This window comes from Lagenorhynchus albirostris, unplaced genomic scaffold (genome assembly GCF_949774975.1).
Source record: "Lagenorhynchus albirostris unplaced genomic scaffold, mLagAlb1.1 scaffold_78, whole genome shotgun sequence".
Taxonomy (NCBI): domain Eukaryota; kingdom Metazoa; phylum Chordata; class Mammalia; order Artiodactyla; family Delphinidae; genus Lagenorhynchus; species Lagenorhynchus albirostris.
Genome location: NW_026783431.1, coordinates 124,305 through 138,308, shown reverse-complemented (window position 1 = coordinate 138,308; position 14,004 = coordinate 124,305). Strand labels below are relative to the sequence as shown.

Sequence of the window (14,004 nt, the reverse complement as noted above, 5' to 3'; positions counted from 1 at the left end):
AGCTATAGAGAAGATTCTTTTTCAAATGGAAGCCTGATTGCAACACGCCACAGCTTGTGTGAGGGTTCTGTTTTCCCCTCCCATCTGCATTGTATCCCCTTGAATGGTTCCTTAAGCTTAGACCAAGGTGAATGGTGGACATTTGAACTCTAAGAAATAAAAATAAAAACATGTCGTTAGTAATATATTTTCCTTTCCTTAGAACCTTAGTATATTAGATTTAGGGAGAACCTTAGTGATCATACGATAAAGAAATTGAGTTCTGAATGAATATAGTCAGCTGATTCAGTGTTCTTGTTTTACAGATGAGGAAATTGACAGTTCTAGCTGATCTCTGTTTTTATAAGAGGAAAATATGGCCTCATTTTAAATAAAAGTAAAAAAAAAGTTTTGATGTTGATATTCTCCTTTCCTAAAATAAAAAATATCAAGAAGCTACATTCTGTTACCAACTAAACCTGACCTCTAATGTCATTCCATATTTTTGTTTGTATGGACAGAAAAGAAAAATTGATTTTCATAAGAAATTTTTGTACCTCAAAAATAATATATTTCTTTTTTTTTCAGCTTTAATGCAGAGCTGAACATTTCTAGTAAATAAAGGGACACCATTTGGGGGGACCTTGTCTTTGTGCTACAGAGTTCATGTTTAATTTTTAAAAATTATTTAATGTGATTTTCTTTTCATATGAAACATGAAACTTGACAGGTTTCAGAACTAATTATCCCATTATTGTAGGACTATGGGAATTACTCTGATTTTCAAAAGAGAAAGTTAGATTTTTATTTTTTTAATTAAAATTAATGATAATATAGAGAAATTTTAAGAAAAGAACTTAGAAAATTATGAAATGTTAGAGTAGGAGAAATCTATAGTTCGTGTAGGGTTACCCCCTTTCGTTTTATAAATGAGCACCTACAATTTGTAGCACGTAGTGGTTTATTAGTAAATGGCAGAGTACGACAAGACCCTAGAGCATCTAACCCGCCTTCCTTGTCATTTTAGATGTGATGTATTCATTTCCTTCACGAATAGACCAGGAGATTGTATTTCTAAAAGCAATGATAGACACTGGGGAAGACCAAGAAGTTTAAACACTGGACCACAGAATAGCAGATTCAGAAGGTACTGAGAACCCTTTTAGCTCTTCTCCGTTTTCACAAGACACTACAATGATGGTATCAAAGTGTTTAAGTATATAAGCCCACAAGAATCAAGAGATTTCAACATAGTTTTGAAAGACGGAAGACAAGTGGAAGAGTGTGAAACTGAAGCAGTAGGACAGAGGACAAGCATCACCTAGAATATGCACAGCGACCACCTGCAACTGAGGAGGATTCTGACCCCACCTGCAGAAGTAGGCCCATGCTCAGATGCGCATGTAGGAGAGAGGGTGGAGTTAGTTAAAAGTGTGACTGAAATAGGGGAGCTCATTGAAGGGTTGTGTTTGGAGGAGTGGACTCCCAGCCCCGCCCTCACACTCCTGAAATGAGATGATTTCATTTTGAAACCAGTGAAACTGGCAAGAACTAGGGCAGCTAGTGTGAGTTTTTACACCCTAGAAAATTGTGTTTGGGGGAGATCCTATTACAGTTACTCCCCGCTTTTTCCTGCATAAGAAACCAATCAATCGTTGACTTCAGGGAGCTTTCTGCACTCATTCTTAAATAGAAAATAACTGTCATTTGCGTGATAGTTGAGTAAAGCTTCCAACGTGAGAGGGGGAAAAAGAGTGAAAACGTATCCTAGTAGGGCGAGGGACAATTTAGGGAACAAAATAATTTAAGAAAAAACCCTAATTAGTATCCTGAGAGAGGTTTAAAAAGAGCTGTAAAAAAGCTATAAAATAAGATTAGGGTGTTAATTAAAAAGAGAATGGTCAGAAAGCAAGAGAGGTCTCTCGGAAATGAAAATATGGTTGCTGAAATAAATTCAGTAGGAATTTAAAAAATTTCTCAGTATATAAAAAAGAAAGACACAATGGAAAAAGTGATGATAGAAATATGTTAGAGAGGCTGCATCTGGGAGATCCAACATGTTACTATTAGAAACTCCAGACCCAGAACAAAAATGGAAGGAAGCTGTCAAAGGGCAACAAAATTCCCCACAGCTGAAAGTAGACATCAGGCCTCAGATTGAAAACAGTTACGCAAGATGAGCAAGAATAGACTCATACCTAGGCACCCTTCATTGTGAAACTTTAAAATACTGAAAAAATAAAATAGAATAAAATACTGAGAGGATACATCCATTCCAGAGAGAAAAATACTGGCCACCTAAAAAAAGGAGTTAAAATCTGACCTTATCATACTTGTCGTCAGCGCCATGGATCCTGGAAGGCATTAGAAAGATACCTCCAAAGTTTTTCAGGCACATGATAATTTTCACCCTAGGGGTTTGTATCCAGCCAAACTATCAGTCATAAGTGGAGGCTGAAGAAGATATTTTGTACCCAAAGAAATTTGAAAATTTGACCTCCTGTGCTACACCTTAAGCTATTTATAGAAATAATCCAGCAAAATGAGGCAATAAACCAAGAAGGAAGGTAATAGGGGATTCGGTGCAGACTGCAGCTAGTCTAGAGTGGAGAGGCTTCTATTGATTGTGTGATTGAGAGCTGAGAAACACCTTGAGGCGTATTGTACTTACTTGGTATTAGGCACTGTTGGAAGGGAGGAGGGAGAGGAAGAGGAGAAGGAACTTGAACTCCAGAGGACGAAAGGCTATATGGACATAAACATGAAGCAAACTAAACTATCATTGATTTTTAACGTACTATTGGTGAGGAAGAGAAGAATCCACTTAAACTTGACACTATAGATGTGCCCCTTTTCAGTGACACACAGGGGTAATGACCACCTGTCTAATTTGTTGTCCAAACCAGAACTTGTCCAGACTCCTTACACTTGAGTAGTGTAAGGAGGCGCTCTAATGCTGTGACATCCGGACAACAGGTATAAGCTGGAAGAGCCCAAGGCGGCTTGGGGTATGTGGTCGCCCTGCACAAGGGCAGTGGCACTGGCACAGTATGGAGCAAGGTGTAGTCTGTACACAGAGACACAGTACATCTGCAGTGGGCAATATTGATTTAATTGTAATAATGGCAATACTGTCTCGGTTTGCAGCTCTTATCGTCAACTTGCATGTAATCACTAATAGCTAAAGTAAACTATACTTAGTGTGTATTAGTATTAAGTTGGTATGTACTGAAATGTATTGTGTACTAGTATGTACTTAGTATATATTAGGCTCTAAGTGTTTTTGCATATATTAACTCATTTAATCCTCTGAGTAGCCTTATGAGGTTGGTGCTAATATCATTCCCACTTTTTTTTTTTTTTTTGGCGGTACACGGGCCTCTCACTGTTGTGGCCTCTCCCGTTGCGGAGCACAGGCTCCGGACGCGCAGGCCCAGCGGCCATGGCTCACGGGCCCAGCCGCTCCGCGGCATGTGGGATCCTCCCGGACCGGGGCACGAACCCGTGTCCCCTGCATCGGCAGGCGGACTCCGAACCACTGTGCCACCAGGGATGCCCCATTCCCACTTTTGAGAACAGGTAACTAAGACAGGGAAGGAACTTGCCCAGGCTGTCCCTATTTTAAGGTTGGATTGAGGCTTTGAGTTGAGGCTCTCTGCCTGTTCTCTTAAACCTTACTCCTTACTGACTCTCGAATAACAGAAGACTTAACTGCACATAGAACAGAATATAAATTTCAACTTTGACAACGTAAAAGCTAGGTTTGGAAGGTAGACAGGAGGTAGAAAAGAGGGAAGATGGTATGAATGTCCTCATTTTACAAAGCGTGACGTTGAGAGAGTTTATAGTTGATCAACAATGTAGGTTTTTAAGTATATCACTACAAGTCAAAGAGATCATGAGCAGTGGAATAACTCATGATGACATTACAGAGCAGTGTGGACACAGGAAAGAGTGTAAAGGAACTAAACCCTTACTTAGTAGTAAGTTAGAAAGTGAACAGATAATGCCTCCAAATTAGTGAGAAAATAGTCATGTAAGAGTATTACTTGGAAATGGAGAAGAATTCAAATAACAATAGTTGGACCTCCCTGGTGGCGCAGTGGTTAAGAATCTGCCTGCCAAGGCAGGGGACACGGGTTCGAGCCCTGGTCCGGGAAGATCCCACATGCTGCGGAGCAGCGAAGCCCGTGCGCCACAACTACGGAGCCTACGCTCTAGAGCCTGTGAACCACAACTACTGAGCCCACGTGTCACAACTACTGAAGCCCGCGTGCCTAGATCCTGTGCTCCATGACAAGAGAAGCCACCGCAATGAAGAGTAGCCCCCACTCGCCGCAACTAGAGAAAGACTGCACGCAGCAACGAAGACCCAACACAGCCAAAAATAAATAAATAGTAATAAAAAAATAAATAAAAAATAACAATATTGATGTAAACCTCATGAAAAAGGAAATCCAAACAGCCAGTAAACACAGAAAAGTGTATGACTTCATTAAGTAATAAGAGAAAAGTGAGTCAAAACCAAGGAAACTACATGCCAATCAGATTGACAAATACCTAAATATAGTCTGGTAGTATCAGGTATTGTAGACCTGAAGTACTATGAGAATCTTCTACCCTGTTTATACTGGAGTATAAATCGACACAACTACTTTGGAAAGCATTTAGCACTCTCCATCATCAACTGAAGGTACATAAATAGCCTGTGAGCCAGCAGCCCTCACCCCCGCCCTGTGTAAATGCACCAGAATAACCGGTACAGCAGGATTCCTGTCCATGATTTGCATTAGCACAAACTGAAAACAAACCAAATGTCCATTAAGAGTCAAAAATTAAATAAATTTTGTGTATTCGTACAGTGGGAAAACTATCCAGCAATAAAATTGAATGAACTAGAGCTACAGGCAGCAATGTGGATGAATTTTTTAAACCAACGTTGAGAGAAAGAAATAAGATAGAAAAGACTTCATATACTATGATCCTCTACATAAAGTTAGATGTTGACAAAACTAAGCTCTTTTGTTAGGGATGCATGCAGGTTAAAGGAAAGGATTGTCAAGAAGTGAGGATGGTGTTTAACCTGGAAGAGGGAAGGAGCTTGTGATGAGAAAAGGATATGGAGGGGGCGGTTTGAGATGCTGACAAGTATCAATACTTTCAGATTCGAGTAGTGTTTATGTGAGTATTCTCTTTTTATTTGTCACATTGACAGTTTTTTTCTGTGCACTTCTCAGTACTTCTCATATCGTATTTTACAATTAAAAACCTGCGTAAAGAATCGGTCACTTCTTGAGTGCTGGATGTGGGAGTGGGATGAGACCGTTTCATTTTAAGCCCTTCACTACTGTTTGCATTCACATGTTCATTCATTCAGCATTAATTGAACATATTCTATGTACCAAGCGCTCTTCTAATTTTATATGTGTTTTAACTCATGTAATCCTCACAAGAGCTCTGTGATATGGGAGCTTATCTCCATTTTATAGATGAGGAAGTTGAGGCCTAGAGTTATAGAACTTGTCCAAGGTTATATAGCTAATGGGTAGTGCCAGGCCCATTTGCCTCAGAGAATCTGAATTTTTACAATACAATCTAAAAGAGAAATTTAATTACTAATTATAAGCAAAAAAATTGCACATTAAAGAAGATGACACGTTTTCATCTATCCAGTTAGAGAAAAACACACAGTCTGTCTTTCACACACATACATCTTGTATTGGCAGGGATTTTCCTTATTAAGCAATCATTTATTGACCGTCTACGCTGTGCTAGGCACAGGTGCTGGGGGTAAACACTTAATAAAATACACCCCCTATCTTCAAATAACTTGCACTCTAAGTGAGGAAGTAAGCCAACAGTTATAGTAGAGGTTATATACCAAGTGATACATCGCTGATGGCAGTGTAAAATCTCAGAAATCTTTTGGAAAGAAGTTTGGAGACAGGTACCTCAGAGCCTTAAAAATGTTCATTTGCTTTGATCTCAAACTCATTTTTATGGATTTATTGTAAGAACGTTATTCTCAATATGGAAAAAAGCTTTCATGCATAAAAACGGTTATTGTCTGATAATATTGAAAAGTTGGAGAGAATTTAAATGTGTAAAATGGTTAACCAGTAAACCCACTCAGTGGAATATTTTGTAGCCCACAAAAAAAAATCACGGTTATGAATCCCCTGATTGTATGAGAAATGATTGATTTCAATGTTAAATGGAGAAAAGTTGAACATAAAATTTGATATCCAATATGATGGAAGCTTTGTCCCAGAAAAATCACCCTAGCCAGTGTACAGAAGGGAGGAAGGAGAGCAGATGACAGGAAGGAAAATTATTCCAAAGCCTTATCATTAGTCTTACTTAAGTAATAGAATATCAAGCAATTTTACTTTCTAACTTTTTTGGTTCCATATTTCCGTGTAAGGGACATGAATTATGAATACTTTGTAGGAGGAGGATACACTTTTTCACAAAAATTTAACACTTCTAACACAATTAGAAGATTGATTAAACCATCGTATTAAAAGTAGAGGAATTTTGCATTTTTTTTTTCCTTTTTCCCCATTGAAAACTTGACTGGCTTTAGTAATGGAACATTAAAGAATTTGAAGTTCTTAGACTCTCAATTTTTTAAACATGTTCTGAATATAAAAATATATGCTCATTGAGCAAATGTTTGTAAACAATGAACAGCTTCTTGAAGGAAATAGAAGCCACCTCTGCATGTACACACACCTAATCTGCTCTTTTGTCTTAAAAAAGTATCAAAAATATTTTGCCATGTCACTAAATACTCTTCTACATCAGAGAATTTGATTGATTAAGCTTTTGCATCATCTCCCAGGAAAAACGCACAGATATATTATGAATGTAGAACTCCTGAAGCCCATTCATTAACTCTGGTTGAGACCTCTTGTCATTCTTTTCTTAGTGGCTTCATAGCGCATTCCTTCAGACGGTGAGCTGTTTTTCTTTAAACCAGTCCCAATTTGGAGGCTCTTAGCTTTCTTCTAGGGTTTGGTTATAAACAATCTTATGACATCATGCTGGTAGATAAATCTTTGCCCACATCTTTGATTTCCTTAGGGTAAACCCCTGATGTAGGATTATTGTTAGGTACCAAGAGTTACTCTTCAGAAAGTGATACCAGTTCCTCTCCCAATGATGGCATATAATAGAGTTCCTCATTCTTTAAGTGATTGTTCAAAGCAGTTAAAAGGTATAAATATACCGTACTGTTTTCATAAGTATAGGAATTCTGATTGTTTATCGCTGCATAAGAAACCACCCCGAAACAGTGGCCTAAAACAATGACAGTCATTTATTTTGTTCACGAACCTGGAGGTTGAGTAGGATATTGATTCTTTTACTACACTCTTACTGACTGAAAACAATACCTATTTGACTAGCTCACAGCTCTGCAGGTCAGAAGTCCAGGCACAGCATGACTGGGTTTCCTGCTCAGATACACACGGGAACATGTGAGTTCCCTCCTGAGAGTGTTAAAGCACGTGAAATTTAAGTGTAAGACATTGAGCCCCAAACGTTGGATGTTCACCATAGTTTGTGTGGGTCACAGAGCTGAAATGAAGATGTCAGTCTGGCTGTGTTAGCATCCAGAGGCTCTGGGAAAGAATGGCTCCAAGATTCTTCGGCTCGTTGGCATAATTCAGATTCTGCAGTTGCAGGACAGAGGTCCCCATTTCCTTGCTGGCTGTCATTCGGGGGACAGTCTCAGCTCCTAGAGGCCTCTCACTTGCCTTCCCTGCCACACCATTGGACTTCCTCAGAGCCAGCAATGGAGAGTCTCCCTCTTGTCCCTTTTGTACTTCAATTCAGGAAGAGTTCAGGTCCTTTTCATGGGGTGCCTGAGTAGGTCACATCCACCTAGAATAATCTCCCCATCTTAAAAAAAACAACTGATTTTGAACGTTAATTCCGTCTGCAAAATCCCTTCACTGCAGCACCTAGATTTAGAGTTTGATTGGATAAGTGGAAGGTTTGTGTACTTCAGTAAGTAGGAGTCTTAGGGGCTCTGTTAGAATTCTGCCTATTGCAAGCAGTGTCCCCACTTCACGGACCGAAGTGTCTTATTTCCTGAAACTCCTAAGGGAGTTTATCAGTGTTCATTTTATTTCAGTGACCTTGGTGAATGGGAAGACTACCACCTCCGTGAGCAGGAATGGCACCCAGCTTCCTGAGTCCACAGTGTGGCTCTGCTACTTAGTGGTGTGACCTTGGCTGTGCTGCTCTACTTACTCTACTTCTCTGCCTCTGTTTCCCTCATCTGTAAAATAACATGGAGTTAGTGATTGTTCTTTCCTCGTACGGTTTGTTTTTTAAATAAATTTATTTTATTTATCTGTTTTTGGCTGCGCTGCGTGTTTGATACTGCTCTCGGACTTTCTCTACTTGCGTCGAGCGGGGGCTACTCTTCGTAGTGGTGTGCGGGCTTCTCATTGCGGTGGTTTCTCTTGTTGCGGAGCACGGGCTCTAGGCGCGCAGGCTTCAGTAGTTGTGGCACGCAGGCTCAGTGGTTTTTACTCGGGGGCTCTAGAGCGTAGGTTCAGTAGTCGTGGCGCACGGGCTTAGTTGTTCCGAGGCACGTGGGATCTCTCCGGACCAGGGCTCGAACCCGTGTCCCCTGCACTGGCAGGCAGATTCTTAACCACTGCGCCATCAGGGAAGCCCCCTCTTAGGGTTTTGATGATTAGATTTAATGCCCAGGGAACTCCAGGAACAGTGCTTGACTGTAAATTGCTTTAAAAGTGATCACTTTTGGAGCTTCCCTGGTGGTGCAGTGGTTGAGAGTCCACCTGCCTGCCGATGCAGGGTACACGGGTTCATGCCCGATCCGGGGAAGATCCCACCTGCCGCGGAGTGGCTGGGCCCGTGAGCCATGGCCGCTGAGCCTGCGCGTCCGGAGCCTGTGCTCCGCAACGGGAGAGGCCACAACAGTGAGAGGCCCGTGTACCGCAATAAAAAAAATAAAATAAAATAAAGTGATTACTTTAAAAAAAAATGCTTTTGAATCTGCAATTATGCAATTCAGGTGTGTTAAGCATGTTCATTAATAGGAGTTCCTACTATAAAGAGACCCACAAATAAAAATAGAACTTTTCTTTCTTGTTCTTAACTATTTATTTCTGACTTGCTATGTTATACGCATATGCCTTTTATGGTGGGCTGCCACAAATTTATGTTGGAAAAAGTGGAATTTAAATAAATCTTTACTATGCTAATTTGATAGATTTTGATAACTCATTTCACTAGCATGGTACGATATTACCAGTAGCAGACTAAAATCTGAGTTCACTTCTGGCTCTGCCCCTAAATCCTGATGAGTCCTATAGCTGGAAAGGCTTTTGGATATTATACTACGAATTAGTTATAACATTTACTCTGTTTAGGAAAAACTGGAGGAGTGCCTAAAGCAGTTAAAGGAGGAGAGAGTAATAAGACTTAAGGCTGATAAATGAGTCAATGAAGTAAACAATTTCTTATACTTTTGGGAGTGTTTTGGTTTTATTTCGATTTGATTTTAATCCATATACACATAGTTTGTAAACTTTAAAACTGTAATATGTTGCAAATTGGTTGTATCATCTGGACTTTTGCATTTACTGGTATTTACTGATCATATGATCTATATTCCAGAAAGCATGTTTTTAAAAATATGAAAATCTCGTTGTGTGTGTGTGTATGTGTGCGCGCACACGCGCTTTATGACATTAGCTTATGATCTGTTCATGATTCTTTGATTCAAGAAAGCACTTTTTGTGCATATACTATATATACAGTAGCATAAAAGACATGATGAGACTCTCCTGGCAATGAATTAGGAAAGTGAATCATTTAAATAAATTTAAGATATTGGAAAACTTCTAAGAATGCAATGAAAGATAAAAATATATACTATAAGAATTACATTAGGTAATGTGCATGAAAGCAGGGCATAATCTAAAGAGTTCTAAATATACTTTATCAGAGGTTGAGCGTAGGGAGGAATTTTTCAAAGTGCATATCCACTGGATTGGCGGACACTCATTCAATAAGTGGAGAGCACCTGCTTATATAAGGCAAAAGGGGCATCATGAACATAACAGCCTTTCTGAGAAATACTGGAGTTGAGCTTATAGGGGGTTTTAAGTGCATAGGTGATGAGCGGAAGGGGAAGAGTGCACGGGAGTGAATATTTTGAAGGAGCCGAAGAAAACATTGGTGATCGTACATTTAATAAATTGGGTTGGGTATGATTTAGGACTTTTAAACGTAAGCATTAGATATTTTGTTCACTAAAGTTAATTCTTAACATTCAGCAGAGTTGTAATATGTTTTGTTCAGATCAGATTATATAATTCACTTTCTAATTTAAGGGAAACTTAAAGCAGGTAATTTTCTGATGTGGAATGAGGCTCCATTATGAATTGAACCAGTTAGAAATGTGATCTTTCGTGAAAGATCATTAATAAAACGATAACTTTGGTTTACTTATATACCACCTAAGCCTTATATAGGAAACTTTGTTGGGTGCCTGGGGGTTTTGGTTATTATGTGATAATGGTCTCTGTCTTTACTGGTGGAGAGTTAGGTTAATTACAGATTAATTACATTTTGAGTGTTTTAGTTTTGTTCCTTGAAACTAGGCAAGACTACTTTTGATGACAATGAGAAAAAAATCATGTCAGACATTTTCCGTCTTCTTTTATAGTTAGAACATGAAAATGCCCAGTTAAGAAATGTAACTTTCTCTTTGTCTGAAGCCCTTCATGTCCACAAGCATGATCCTGGATGATGAAGGTGTTTTGGGCAGCATTGAGAATTCTTTTCAGAAGTTCCATGCTTTCTTGGATCTCCTTAAAGATGCTGGGTTAGTTCATTTCTCTTCATGGCGTTCTTCTCTTTGCGACTGTAATGGTAGTTTGCTGAGGAACTGGAGCAATTCTCATCACTTACGTGGCCATATTTAGCCAAATTTAGTGTAATTATAGGTAATATAGTTGACGTTTTAAAAGGAGGAATTAAATTTTTTAAGAAATGCAAATAGGGGAGCCTGCTTTGGTAGAGTGGGGAGCCCATTATAAAAGAGTAACCTGTAGAGAGTAATTAGTAGGTACAGTTTTTTGTAAAGACTAAATTGAAAGCAGTTTTCATTGAAAATATTCGGGAATGGATAAGAATTTTCCTATCTTTCATTTACTTTGCTTGTCTGATAAGTTTGAATTAAAGTTATTTTTGTCTTAGACATAAAAATTATTATTAATCTGCAGGGAAGATATAGGTCAGTGGTTCTCAACCGTGAGCAATTTTGCTGAAAGAGGGAAGTGGAGATTGATAGTTGATGGAGTGGTGTTTTGTCAGTGAATGAGCTGGTGTTGGGAAGGAAGGAACAAACACATTCTTGGAAACTGGAGGAAAGGTGGTAAAGAAGTGTGGGAATGGAGGTGTGACTGGCAGTGGACGGGGTGCATGGTACATGTTGAAGCTGCTAGTGAGACAGTGGGATGTCTCCTAGAGGATGAATCTGGAAAGGGCTGAGAATTTGGGGGAGAGAGAGGCTTGTAGTATGGAGTAGGATGTTGGCTTTTAAGATTTTAGAAGTATTTCATGATTGTAGGTCTGGGGAAATCTAAACTGCTCTTCTGTGATTATAATAACCTTTATCTTTTCTCCTTTCCTCCTCTGGTCCAGGCTTGGGCAGCTGGCCACAATGGCTGGTATAGATGATCAGTCAGATTTTCATTTACTAGGTCGTCCCCAGATGAATTCTACTGTTAGTAGTCCACCTAAAGAAGAAAAGAAGGCACTTGAAGAAGAAAAATCAGAGTCAAAGCAGAGTGCCCCAGGACCAACGCAAAATCTCCAAGTAAGTGGAGAGGACAGCACTTAAGGATTCTAAGAGTGATTAGCAAAAAGGAAATGACCAAGTCAGAGAGAAAATAATAATGGTCAGTCTCTAATAGTTCACATGCTCGGGAGCTAGAAGACTCTGGAGTCCTCCCCAAATCTGAGATTAGTAAATGTGGGCCCGTTTCATGATACTGTATTGTTGTACATAAGAAAACTGGAAGTTCTTTAGAAAGTGTATGAGTTAAAGCAAACTCTCCTTAATGAAGAAAGAAAACATTACAGAAAATATTCCAAATTTTAAGTTGTATAAATGTCTGTTCTATTCATATTTTATCTAGGTTTCTATTTGTATGCAGTCAGCTTAACAATGAAGGAACACTAATGGAGGTACACGTACTGATACAATTCTTAAAATAAGTAATCTTGACATAGCTGATACGTAAGGTATCACAGTGACTCACCTGGTCATGGGAGTGGGAGGGGAAACCTGTCAGCTTTTCCTCCAGCCTCACTTGGAGCCCCCTTCGCCCAGCTCAGCCAATCTCAGACTGGTCTTGGGAACTGACAGTCTGGTCACAAACTATATTATATACTGTTCACATGTGCCTGGAGGATAGCAAAGAAATTAATTTTCTTACAGAGTAGGGTTTTATTTTTCGTGAGGGGAAGGAAATGGGTAATAACTACCCCAGTCACCAGAGTCTGAAAATGTAGCGGACATAGCCTTGGATATAGCTCGGTTAAGCTGAGAATCACTTGGCAGGATATCATTAGAGAAAAACTGGCTCTGAAATCTTCTGAAGAATCAATTGACTGTGTTAATAATAAGATCACAGAGTAACACTGAAGTTTTGAACTCTACTTTTTAATGGTTGGCTTTGTTCATCACTGAATTTTTGTCTTGTCTTTTGTCTTTCCCTCCAGTTTCAGAAAATTACAGGTGATGCTGGGATTCCTTTGCCTGTCGACTCCTTCCATGTCTCAGTCTCTACTCAGGAGGCCTTAGAAACTTCCAAAGACAACCTGGGGGTCGCAGTCACAGAGCAGCAGCAGGAGTCTTTTGAAGATTTCATTGCTAGAACATGTTCTCCTTCAGCAGACGTCATTTCTGGAACTGGAAGTCAAAGAAAAGAAGAGGAATTACCTAGATATAGCAGGTCTTCTTCAGAGAAAATGACCAGAGCATAATATACCAAAAACTACTCTGCTAAGAAACAACCTGGGAAGGACCTGCATTCCTGCTCTGACTCACCTGTAAAGCAGAAAAGCAAAGGAATTGGGCAAAATAATTCTTTGCTTAATGAACCAATTAGAAGTGAGTCTTCGAAAAAACACATTTCTGTTAAGAAGGAGAGTACAATAGTGACTGTTTCTTCAAAGACAACTAAAAGTAAACTCAGTCTACTAGAACATTCTGAAAGTGATACTCTTGGATCTGATTGTGAATTTCCAGAAAGCATCCATATTCCATCACACCTAACATAGGTCTAAATATTTTAAAATCTTTTAAAATTATGTTTTTGCCTTCAAATTTTAATAAATTACTTATGTTTTTATTATAGCATATGGTGTTTTAAAATACTTGACTGGAAGCCATTAGAGAAAGATTTATCTATACTTTTTTATTATAATGAAAGTTTTGGTGTATTTTTCCTTGTGACAGTTTGCACCATTCATTCAGCTAGTGTTTACTGAGGGCTTCATATGTACAGTACTTTTCTGGGTGCTATTGCTTTCAGCAGTGAACAAAATAAAGCTTTTGCTCTCCTGGAACTAACACTCTGTGGTGGGAGAAAACATAAACAACAAAACAGGGTAAGGGGTAAAAAGAGATGGGAATAATAAATGGCATAGTTTTACCATTTGGTTAACTGTCAAACTATTATAAATCGTATGGCCAGAAGCCATTGACATATTTTAATTCACAGAGAGCATCAAACAATTTACCAAGGCACTTAACCGTGTTTATGGATTACAGCAACAGTATGAGGTAGGGAACTATTACCATCCCCATTTATAGATGAGGAGTCTGAGGAGACATTATGTGAGTTGCCCAGAATTACACAGCTGTAAGTAAGTGGGAAGCTGGGATGTGACCAGAACCCATGCTCTTTTTTTTTAATGTATGGACTTTATTATGTTTCATTTGTTTCTGATTTATGTGATTTTTTTAAA

At 39.0% G+C, this 14,004-nt stretch overlaps 1 pseudogene; it reads left to right on the top strand.

Moving 5' to 3' along the window:
* The window catches only part of LOC132514335 (centrosomal protein of 78 kDa-like), a 29,865-nt pseudogene extending 16,570 nt beyond the window's left edge, over nucleotides 1-13,295 (top strand).
* The last annotated feature ends 709 nt before the right edge of the window (nucleotides 13,296-14,004 follow it).